At 40.1% G+C, this 12,629-nt stretch overlaps 1 long non-coding RNA gene across 1 annotated transcript in view; it reads left to right on the forward strand.

The window, feature by feature from the left end:
- The window catches only part of LOC119479816, a 32,540-nt gene continuing 19,911 nt past the window's right edge, over positions 1 to 12,629 (forward strand). Inside the window, exon 1 of the long non-coding RNA XR_005204762.1 lies at positions 1 to 47. This is a non-coding gene — a long non-coding RNA (uncharacterized LOC119479816). The remainder of the gene's footprint in view (positions 48 to 12,629) is intronic.

Below are 12,629 nucleotides of genomic sequence, written 5' to 3' on the forward strand. Positions count from 1 at the left end.
CTTTGCATTTACTGCATTATGTTACCTGCTTGCTAGCTTGCCAATTTGTTAGCCTCTGTGTGCTTCTAGCGGTGTTCTCACGACTTAACCACTTGAACGCCACGCATATCATGTACACGACTTCCCACGTTGTAAACACAAGCTCACAAGTTTAATTTGAAAGCACCAAAAGTCAATCAGCGCCTAGCAGCAAAGCTATGCTTCTGCCATTTTGGACTGAAAGCGACTACCGGACGCCAGTAAAACATCCGCATAAAAAGTTCCATACAAAAGTAAAACAAATTATTTCTATTCTATTGTCATATTCTACTGAAATTGAATGTGTTGAACAATAATATATTATAAATACAATAAGCGTTTTCAGTCCAAAATTGTGGCACCAGAGTTTCGTCTCTTTGCTTCTATAGGCTACTCTTTGCTGCAGTAAAAGAACAATGCTGTTTCTTTATTATGTTTTCTATGTTTTCTTATTAGCTTCAGTCTTTTAGCACAATTTAATTTATGAAGCCATCAAGTGTATAATTAGGACAGATTTTACAAGACATGTTTTAAGTGGTAAATTTACCACCGTTATCGCTTTAAACTGCGTATGAACGGAGCAAGAATGGAATACCTAGCAACAGTAACTAAGGGGATTAGCCAACGGTCAAGTTATTAGTATGTTTTATTCCGTGTAGTTCGCTGCAACACCTTCTCATCCCAACCCTTAAACACGTGCCTCACCAAAGCCCTTTCTTGGAGTAGTTAGTGCGTCTCATACCAGTGCAAAAGGGTGCCTTGTGTGGCGGTATCGAAATTCGTCGGTAGCCTATTTGACACCACGGGAATGAGAACGGGTTGTGCAGTTGTTTTTATTACAATCTATCTAATCAGTTCTTTTTTATTTCCCACTTAAAGAAACAATGGACAGCAGCAGGCGTCGCAGCGATAATGTAACATAAAAATGCAGAATAGATAAATTACTTGGAGGGAGGAGGAGCACCTCGAGCCCCATCTGGCTGAGAGAAGTCATGACTTAACACTGATTTATCAGCATTTTTATTGACAGTTTCCTCTTCCCTCATTCTGCAGCATTAATGCTGCACGGCCGGTTAATTGGACGACCACCACCTGAGTCCTCCTGCAAATCAGCTATCAGTGACAGGCAGTGGAGTTACACCGCACACTCTAATCTGATTTAAAGTGACCCCGGGCCGACTAATATCTGATATGTTATCTTAATATGAAAGAAACCTGCATGGAGTCTGTGAGTGGCTGATTAGAGCAACAACAGCTGAGTCCCACCTGTAAATATTGTTATTGATAGGTGATATATATATATTTTGAAATTGCTTACAACTGATTGTTCTGCAAGGGTTGATAAGATATGACATATTAGACCCTTGGTAATGTATTTATACATTTTGAATTTGGTGGAAAGGATTGTAGGGAGCTAAATTTTGTTTTTCTTTCTCTACATTTCTCAAGAAAAAAAAAATCTATACAGAAAGAGAAGCCTGGTAATCATTGTCAAATTTCCCCCAGGGAGCTCAAAGCAGCTCTGACTGGGAAAACTGTGAATATACTAGCAGGGCAGATTGAAGATATGGGTCCGCTATCAACACGTAATATGCATATTATACATTTTTATGTGGGATATTCCTTCTCTTATATACATACAGTGGGCAGATACATTTGCATATCATGTCAATCCAAAGACCGCAACCTTCGTCAAAACGTGTGTGGGTGAAACATGCATTAATGGGTTTTCCTTTCCTTGATCGAGATAGTATAAAATTACACCCATCGCTGTCTGAGAAACACCAGTAGAGGTCTACATTCACCAATAGAGCAGCTCTTTTGACCTGATTTTGTCCTTTTTTAGGGGGTACAGGGGGTCTTTAGGGGGAGATAGCAGGTCAACAGTAGATGTCACATAGAAGTGGTGTACATCATCTGAAAGCTGAGATTAATTTGAAATAAACATGAATTAATTAATTAGTTAAAATACATTTTGAAAGTGGGGTTTAAAACATGATGATAGAAGTATATGATGGTCATCCTCGTGCTCTATTATGTCTCATACATTGTTGCAGCAATTTTTGGGGTTGATACCATTTGTTACACAGATTTGGTGCTAAATTTTAATTAAATACCACATTAAGACACCAAGACCTTGAGGAACACCATACAAAAGCCATGCTGTGATTTGGTTTCAAAATCTTTTGACATTTGGAGATTTCTGCAAGAATTGCATTTTTCGGCGATTAAATGGCGAGCACTTCTGTTGCGGAAACGGCTCATAAACCCCCTTATTGTCAATCTAGCTAGGAAAGCCATCCGTCCTCTGAATGCTCTAGGTGTCTAGTTTGTGGCTGTAAAGTTTCATGAGACTGTGATTATCCTAGAGGTCACCACAGGTCATTTTATACAGTGAGGTCGAGTTTCAAAAAATGGCAAATGGATAAGGGGACTAACATCATCACACATGAATACAGTTGGGCTCATTGGATCCACAAGAGTCTCAGCTTTACAGTGATACACAATTTATGTAAATCCAAGACTGTTTATGGACCCCAGTATGCAGAAATATTCAAACACATAATTTTAGATTAGGTGAAAATAACACATTTATACTGCATGCAAAAAATTGCATGTGATTATCATAAAGTGGGCATGTCTGTAAAGAGGAGACTCGTGGGTACCCATAGAACCCATTTTCATTCACATATCTTGAGGTCAGAGGTCAAGGGACCCCTTTGAAAATAGCCATGCCAGTTTTTCCTCGCCAAAAGTCTAAATTTGGAGCGATATTTAGCCTCCTTTGCGACTAACTGAACCTGAAATATAGTAAAGTTGGTCGGGATCGCGGGTCTCACAGGGTTAAGAAAGCTTGTCATTAAGATTTAAAATAAAGCTATTCTTCTTAATTCCAGATGCTATTTTTCTACCCAACAGCAGAGCAGCCTTTTTGCTGAATTACCCAGATGGTCTCTGCATGTGCTGTACTCTATCATTTAAAGCACGCTCCCCTCTATTGTGATGCATATCTGCACGTGGTGCCTTTTAGCTCCGAGCTCTTTTCATACCAGAATCAGTGCGTCTCAATCAATCTGAGCTCCTTTTATTCACAGTGACCCCCGCTTGGTCCGGCTTCAGCCAGCAGCTTTTTGTAGCCAGTCAGTAGAAGGTTATTCGTCTTATGTCAGAGGATATATAACAATAGAAGTTTTCTATAGGAGTGTGATTGATATAACCATCTGCCTCACTGGACACCTTGATTAAACTTCAGGAGAGAGGAGTGTAATCCTGATGCCGTTGGATAGTGCAGAGAATTTAAAGTATGAGGGTGAAACCACAGAGAAAGGTACAGTATTGTTTGTGAAACGAGTGTTTGCATACATGCATTTATTATTTTAGTCACTGTCTGGTCTGTTAGCTGGAGATGATTCTGGCCTGTCTGGGTGGTCACTCTGTGAACACATTAAATCTCACAGTGGAGAGAAGAGGTCGCGACCTCGGGTGTTTTTTCTTTCAGGGTGAGGTCATTTTCAGTCTGGGCAGTCCGCTCGTTTCTGATGGGACTTGTAAACACAGAGCTGTGCTTGGTCAACGAGTGACCTCTAGTCTGTTTCCTCAGTGGTTAATTAAAATGAAAGCCTGCAGTTTACTGAAAAAAATAAATACAGTTGGTTCAGAATAAAAAGAAGAACGTGAAAATAATTCAACAGATAGAAAAACGTGATCTCATTTAAGGACATTCTGCGAGTCAGGATACGCATTTTAAACCATTCGTAGTCATTTCAGTCTCACAGGGTTAACGTGTAACAGTCGTGGTTATGTTTAGGCAACAAAAAAGTTAGGACAAACATCATGGTTGGGCTTAAAATAAGCACATAAACTAAGTAAAATACGTAAAAAGTGTCCTGTATCCACCTCTCCGTCTCCCACCCACCATGAGTCGTCTCTCTCGCTTTTTATATTACGTCACTTGCTCTGAGCATCCCTTGTTATTTTATGCACGGATGTATAATAAGAATTGGAACTGGATAAGTTATTAACATTCATCCTGTGGGGATCACATAGACTGTATATAAGAAGTGGACGTAGTCAACGTGACGTCACCCATTGGTTTGTGGACTGCCGTTTTGAGTTTGGCATTTTGGCCGTCGCATCTTGGTTTTTTGCAACCAGAAGTGACACGAGAGGGTGGAGCTAAGTACAACCAAATGCTGTAGCCCCACCCTAAAGCATCTCCTGCTTTATGGTCTATTTGACTCTAAATGGGACCATAATTTACTAAATGAACATCATGCTGTATTGAAGAAGACTTGAAACTAGCGACTGAGACCATAAACTCATGTTTACAATGTTTACTGAAGTAATAAATCAAGTGAGAAGTAGGCTCATTTTCTCATAGACTTCTATACAATCAGACTTCTTTTAGCAACCAGAGGAGTCGCCCCCTGCTGGCTGTTAGAAAGAATGCAAGTTTAAGGCACTTCAGCATTGGCTTCACTTTTCAGACCCGTTGCAACCCATCTAATAGTTGACTGGACGACTCACCCAAAAGCACAAATCAATCTTCAAAAACTGTATTATTGTTTAATTTAATTCTTCATATATTAATATGCTGTGTTTATCTGGTAGATGTCTTTTAAAAGGACGCTGGAGGAGTCACTGAGCTGGACATTTAACTCTCCTCTCCTCTCCTCTCTATTCAATGGTTCATCCACATATTTTAGATTTAAAGAAAGCAGTACGTGTGTTTGTTTTATTCTTCTATAATTCTCTATTTTTACACGTTTCTAAGATGACTGAGGAACCACATAACCATTCCTTTCCAATCATCTAAATTATTAACAATATAAATCAAGGCACATGAATGTATTATTTAGTAGAGTCCTTCACATTACGCCTGTAAAACCTATAAAACAGACCGGAGATTTAACTGGATTCTCCTTCCTCCAACTCTTCAACACTTTCATAGCCTGCTTCCATAACTCACTAAAAAATCAATTAAACAGGCTTACAGTGATTAGAAAGCTTAACCCATTAACATGTGGGGAAAACTGATAACATTCTCCGTCTACAACAAACAAACTTCACACCACAGATAAACCTCAGTCTTGAGAGCAGATTGGCGTGTTTGAGGAAAGGATTTCTCCCGTTTTCTGAAATGCGGTTTACAGCCGTGTTTGACATACAATGGCCTCTTTGTCACACCGTGATCGGGCTTAATGTTATTTCAACAACAACAGGGAGTGATAATGTGATAACCACAGCCACCCCTGTGTTGTTTTAGGTAATCTGTGATCAAATAATGACCCCCAGGAAAACAGTCTGAGGGTGTAAAGACAAGGAGAGCTGTTTGTTTGAGCGGACAGGGTCACTAATCAGGAGGAGGAGGAGGTTGGAGTCCAGTGAATCCACAACGCGTGACGTCAGTGTGATGATGTAAAATTCATACGTCCATCCAGCAGTTGTTATGTAAGCTTTCTAGATCATGTTATATCACAATGACTGGGCTGTTTTCATATTATAATCTGGTTACATAGGAACAAGTAAATCCACGACGACATGACCTGCTTTTAAAAGACACCAAGGATATACAGTACATGTATGTATAGATGTGTGCTTGTGTGTTTGTTGCATGTTTGCTTTGTGAGGCTGGATTTGAGCAAAGAAAATAAGTAGTTCTTTCTTGTTGAGCGATAGATGAGCGGATCGATATGTCTGAGGCTGGAGCCAGCAGGCGATTAGCGTAGCTTAGCATAAAGACTGGAAGCAGAGGGGAACTGCTAGCCTGTCTGTGTCCAAAGATAAAAAAAAGTCCACTAATTGTATCTCTTTTCTGTAATTTATACAAAATATGAAATGTAAAACCACAACTTTTTGTTTTTATATACCTTGTTTTTGTTTCCCGTCTTTATGCTAAATTAATTTAAAGGTACTATATGTAGCTTCCAGAAAACCCTTGTTATTAATGACACCGGTGACCGTTAAGTGAACTGCAGTCGGTATCCTGTTGCTTGCGTACGTGCTTGCACGCCGTAGGCATGAGCGATTATCCTGGGCATTGGCCAAAACAGTGATGTGACGTTACATTACAATCATATATATCACCGTTACTATCTGTAATGTCCAATCACCATGACACTAACTAGTTTGCCATTTGGTAGGTTATGAAGCAAAACCATCCCGAGTCCTTTACATAGAAATCAGTCCATAGGTTGTTATAGACAACCGAGAAAGTCGGGGGAATATCTGAGTTTTTAAGTTATATTACAATCTGTTCACACAATGGCATCACAAAGCGATTAGAACAGATTGTTACATATAGTACCTTTAATTGCCTACTGCCTATAGCTTTGCATTTAACTGACAGATTTGGGAATGGTCTCATCTAACTCTGGGCAAGAAAGCAAATTTCCCAAAATGTCAAACTATTCTTCTGAATTGACTTTAATTAAAGTCGCTCTTCTTTCACTTTGTTTGTTCTCTTGGCCAGATTGTATTGAAATTTGGTCTGGATATTCCCGGAAGACACAGAAGACAGTTTCTAATGATTTTGGCGACCCTGTGACCTCTTCTTCACCATTATGCCGGGATCAGACTACACACTGAGATGGTGTCAGATTCAGGCCCTCATAGAGTTATAGATTCTTGCTGTGATTTGACCGAGAGACATGGCAGCCTAGCACGTTGGACCCTAACCAATCACAGCTTTCGTGATGTACATAGGTGGTCCAGTCCAAGGACCAAATGCCAACCTCACTGTTACACCTCACAAGAGCCTCAGCCATCCCTAGACTTAAGCAGGATTTGGTTGTAACACAGTTTATAGTCTAAGTATGTAGTATATAAGTCTAATGCAGTGAGGGCCCAAGTGCAAATATACGACGGAGTATTAGGGCCACACTGAGGGAAACAAAATAGGAGATTTCCAGAATAAAGTCATAATATTACGAGAAAAAAGTCAGAACTTCGGGACATTGTGAGGCGTCAGATGCTGCCTCAGTTAATTCCACTAAGACACATTACACGCTCATTTTCCCACGTCTGCTGGGTCTGTTGGATCTGTTGGGTTGATACCATGTAGTCTGATCCTGGCATTAGGAAGCCATGAAACAAAAGTGTGTCGGAAGTAATCTGAGGTTTATCACCTCGTCCAAGTACATGAGCATTTTATCCCATTTCTAAAGAAAGCTGCCACAGAAAAGCTGCTAATCCACTAAATGGAGTTCCTCAGACTTTAACTACAGCCTGTGTGATTGAGCTCACGGCTGTGTGCAGTTTTTTTTTTTGGACAGTGTCCATTACTTCACTTCTATCTTTAGAACGGAGCTATTAGTGAGCTGGATGGAGCCGGCAAGACGTTGACATGTGGCTGAAGGGAAGTAGATCAGCGTGTCGCTGCTGCTGACGATGTCATTTCTGTTTTAACTTACTACTTATTACAAGGAGCTGGTCCAGATGTAATACTCTATATGACCCCACATGAGTAAACGAGACCATCAGCGAGAAGATTTGCTATTTCTATATAGTTATTCTTAACTCTTGTCATCGGGTCCGATTCCACGTGATATCAGATTTATGGCGTGCAGGTTCAACAGAAACTTCTTCAGCTCAGACTCCAGCAGGGTCTGAAAAGTGAAGCCAACGCCGAAGTGCCTTAAACCTGCATTCTTTCTAACAGCCAGCAGGGGGCGACTCCTCTGGTTGCAAAAAGAAGTATGATTGTATAGAAGTCTATGAGAAAATGAGCCTACTTCTCACTTGATTTATTACTTCAGTAAACATTGTAAACATGAGTTTATGGTCTCAGTCGCTAGTTTCAAGTCTTCTTCAATACAGCATGATGTTCATTTAGTAAGTTATGGTCCCATTTAGAGTCAAATAGACCATAAAGCAGGGGATGCTTTGGGGCGTGGCTACCTTGTGATTGACAGGTCACTACCACGGCGTTGTCCGGTCTGGGAGTTGTTCGTGTTTTTGTTTTCGAACTTTAACCCTTTCACAGTGTTTTTTCAGATCATGAATGTTAATTATGACCATTTTGGTCGCCTAAAAATGTCTTATTCAGCGTTTGGTTGTACTTAGCTCCACCCTCTCGAGTCACTTCTGGTTGCGAAAGACCAAGATGGCAACAGCCAAAATGCCAAATCCAAGGCTTCAAAACCGTAGTCCACAAACCAATGGGTGACGTAACGGTGACTACGTCCACTTCTTATATACAGTCTAAGAGTCAGAGCTCTGTTTCCCCACTGGGAGCCAACACTGACACAACGCTGCTGGAGGTCCAGGCCTTATTGCTTGGCACAGTGGTGGGAAGGGAGGCACAGGAGAACCAGAACCAGGACTGCAGCAGAGTCAGACTGTCAGACCCTGCTGCAGTAAAATGAGAGGTTTTCTAAAAGGGGACTCAGAAACACTACCACTTTTGTCCACAGGGACCGCCAAAACGAACACGAAATGAAAGTTCCTCCTCGTAGTAGCTTTAAGCTCACGTTTGGTGCCAAATGTGGTCAATTAGAATCTGCTCACGGAGTCTCCACTAACAGGAAGTATAAAGAAATACTGTTCACGGTAAACCAAGCGTCTCAAGCCTCTGGTCAGGCCGTCTCGAACACGGTTGACTGAGGATCTTGTGTCAAGATTAGTGTGAAGTTGAGATTTATTGCTGCCACTACGGGGTTCATACGAATCCAGGCAGTCTGCCATATTGTTCTGTTGTGCAGCATCATAAATCAACGGAGGGTTAGAGGGTTCGGATGGTGTGTCGGATAAACGCAACCCAACATATGTTACCCACTTCCATAGGGGGGAAATGCAGTTTTACCCTTTTACAACTTTTCTCTTGATAAGACAATATCAGATATGCAGACAGGTGACAAATTAAAGGAATCTGAATAAATGAGGACATGAAGGCTCACTGTTATGGTTAGATGAGTATGAAAATGATGCCTTCACAGTCACCTGATTACACCTAGGGGAAATTTTGGAGCATTGTGTTAGACAGCGCTCTCAACCCTCATCATCAAAACACCAAATGAGGGGATATCTTTTTAATGAACGATGTTCATCCCCCCAGAAGAAACACTGAAGATGTTCTGGAGGTTTGTGGTGGCCCATATTGTCACCAATCTGTAGTATATAATGTCAAATAAACATGATGTTATGAAGACAAATGAATGGATGAATTCATGTTATTCACTTTTTCCTGAGGAAGGTCAACAACTGTACTGTTTAATTTAAAAGTTCATCATTTTATAGTGCTGTCTGAATGTATAGTTAGAATTATTATACCCTATTTAGTGGACTCAAAGTATCCCACAATGGGTACCCATAGAACCCATTTTCATTCACATATCTTGAGGTCAGAGGTCAAGGGACGCCTTTGAAAATGGCCATGCCGGTTTTTCCTGAACAAAATTTAGCGCAAGTTTGGAGTGTTATTTAACCTCTTTTGCGAGGTGGTTGCAACCAATCGATTCTTTAGGTTTTCTAGTTTCATATGGAACCAGTATCTTCACTCTAGCTTTAAAACTGAGCGGTTAACACCAAAAAGTTGCGTTGATGCGTGAAAGAAATCAATGGCATTAAAACAAATTTGCGTTAATGCATTATGTGTCACGAGGCCTTCTTGATTTAAAGGGGTGCAGTACAAGTTAAAAAAAAATACAAGGTTGGCCTATATGTCACCATTTCATTAATTTCTGTGAAGAAAACTAAATTAAATTGTTATTTTTAAAGTTAGTATTTGAAAGATGAACTTTTTAGACAAGTACGCAATTAAAACGATCAAAGAGCTGATAGAACAACGGCCAAACGTCAGTTGTCAAAAAAGCTTATTGATTATGTATGATTGTTAAAAATAATTTTTAAAAAAACATAGTACAGACAGAGATTTGTATTAAAAGTACTAGGAAAACTCATCTCTGGTGCAATGTTCACAGGAAATGATCTGCTCAAAATTCATCCCAATGGCTCGTCTTACACAAACTTCCTGTAGTTATTGCGTTCATGCTCGTGTCTAGAAGGGAACCCAGGAGTTGGGGAAACTCTCGCGAGATGGTTAAGGTTAGACGTTGACCTTGAATGGTTCAGGTTAGGATATGTTGTCGGGATTTTTTAGGTTTTCTAGTTAAATTTGATACCAGTATCGTCCGTTCCATACTTTATTCAATAGTGTGAACACCACCATTCTGCAGAATATTAAACATATTACTCATCTTATATCATAAATATTAATTTGGCACAAGCCTGATCTGAACATTGCTGCAATGCATTATGGTCAAAAGTGTACATAATCCCATAAATGCTCAATTATCTGCTTAGTTGTTTTACTTTTTCTGTTGAAAAAGAGCTTCTCTTGCACTCTGAGGCCTCGCTGTGGTCCCTCTGTCCCTCTCTATGTGTGTGTGTGTAACCTTGACAGAGAAATCTAAGCTTCGTTGAGTGCCTGCGAGCGCTGAGCTATCTTTAGCTTTTGTTGAAGCTTTTACCACTGGCCTCCTCCTACTCTTCCCACTCTTCCTCCTCCTCCTCCTCCTCCTCCATTCCCCTCAGCCCACTCACTGTTGGCTGCACATGCAAACATGCACACTTATGCATGCTTGCACGCAACCGAACCCCACACACACACAATACTGTAACATACATATGCACAGTGCATAACCGTTACTGGGCAGATTAGAGGAAGCAACCTACTTCTGGGATAAAAACATGAGCCTGATGTTTGTTTCTTGCTGCCGAGTGAAAGACTGACTCTTGCTCCCTCAGCGGCCCGGATTCCTGCCTGAGGGCGAGTTATAAGCCACGAGCCTCACCGGATACACGCTCCAAAAAACTGTATTAAATTCAGTCAGTAGTGCACTCAGACTATAAACTATTAATAAATGAATTTGCCTTGAACCAAACTGTGCTTACTCCAATTATAATTCATCAGAGTGTAATGGCCCAGCGCCTCTTCTTCTTCTTCTACTACATTTATATTGCATATTGTGCACATTGGCTGTTGTTTCTACTGATGTGAAATGTATTCATTGTTGGTACCTATTTCAGATTTTAATTAACAGATAACATGCTGATGCTTGTTGATTCTGTTTTATTATTGCAGCAATGTTTAAGCAACCCAGTCGCCAGAAAGAATGTTGGCATTGTATGTTTCTGTAAACCACGGATACGATGAATGTTGAAGTTTCTCAAAAATCTGTTTCATAAAAACGTTTCATATCGGCCTCGTATCACGCTTGTGGAAACACAACGCAAAGTGGTTAATGTTGTGAAACAACTGGTTGGGTTTAGACAACAAAACTACTTGGTTAAGGTTAGAAAGAAGATCAGGTTCGTGTTAAAATATTAACATATATTAATATTAACGTAACAATGTAACGTAACAATATAACGTAACAATGTAACGGAACAATGTAACATAGCAACGTATCAATGTAACGTAACAATGTAACGGAACAATATAACGTAACAATGTATCGTAACAATGTATCGTAACAATGGAACGTAACAACGTAACAATGTAACGTAACAATGTAACGGAACAATGTAACATAGCAACGTATCAATGTAACGTAACAATGTAACGTAACAATATAACGTAACAATGTATCGTAACAATGTATCGTAACAATGGAACGTAACAACGTAACAATGGAACGTAACAATGTAACAACTATAAATAAATACAAAATTGCCCTTTGCAGACTTTCTTACGTAACTTTACGCAACAAGCGTAACAACGTCACATGAAAAGTAAACTTTTATTGTTGGTTTTACACGGGACAACGGCTTCCTGGGTAAAAGTCCTGTGTTTGTTCGACCCGCCCACCCTTTGTAGACTTTCTTGCTTGTTATACTCACGTCACTTTCAATAACAGCCGTCTTGAAACACTACGTCACTTGCTCTGATCGAATGAAAAAATCAGAGGTTTGCATAAACGTACAATGCCAACATTATTTCCTGCCAACTGGGCTGGTTTAAGACTATTTTTCCTGATTTTACAGGAGCCTAATTATAGCAAAAACAAAAGTATAGCTCATTGTAGATGGATTAATTACAACAATACAATCTATTTTTTCTAATCAAACAAGCCCAAACCACTTGTTTAATCTTGTTAAACACTGCCATACTGAGGTTAAAGTGAGGGCAGCCAAACATCAGATTCAGGTTCAACTAATCCAATCAGAGAGGTTTATACTGCAGGCTCTGAACATGCACAACGTTGCTCTCATGGTATTTGTACTTGCTGCACTAGCTGCTAACTTAGCATTTGTTATGTTAATGGTGCCTGCCCCCACTGAGCCTCGCTCTTCCCCAGCCAGTGGCGACAGATTGAGTTTTTGGGGACAGTGGGGGGGGAGACATCCAGTATTGGATGATGTAGGATTTTGTGATGCTGTGGTGGGTACACCTCGGACTGGAAATTTTGTACATTTTAAAGTTAATAAATGGAAGGTAGTCATTTTATTCAAACCTCTCTGCATCAGTCAATCATCGACTTGTACATCTTTCCTGCCGCGTGTGAAAATTACCTGAACTGCTCATGCATTCTTAATATCCATTCAATCATGTCAGTGTGAGGTTCTCTAATAATAGTAATTTTACGCCACAAGAATGGGAGTTATTGGTG

The sequence above is a fragment of the Sebastes umbrosus genome, chromosome 20 (assembly GCF_015220745.1).
Source record: "Sebastes umbrosus isolate fSebUmb1 chromosome 20, fSebUmb1.pri, whole genome shotgun sequence".
NCBI classification, from domain to species: Eukaryota; Metazoa; Chordata; class Actinopteri; order Perciformes; family Sebastidae; genus Sebastes; species Sebastes umbrosus.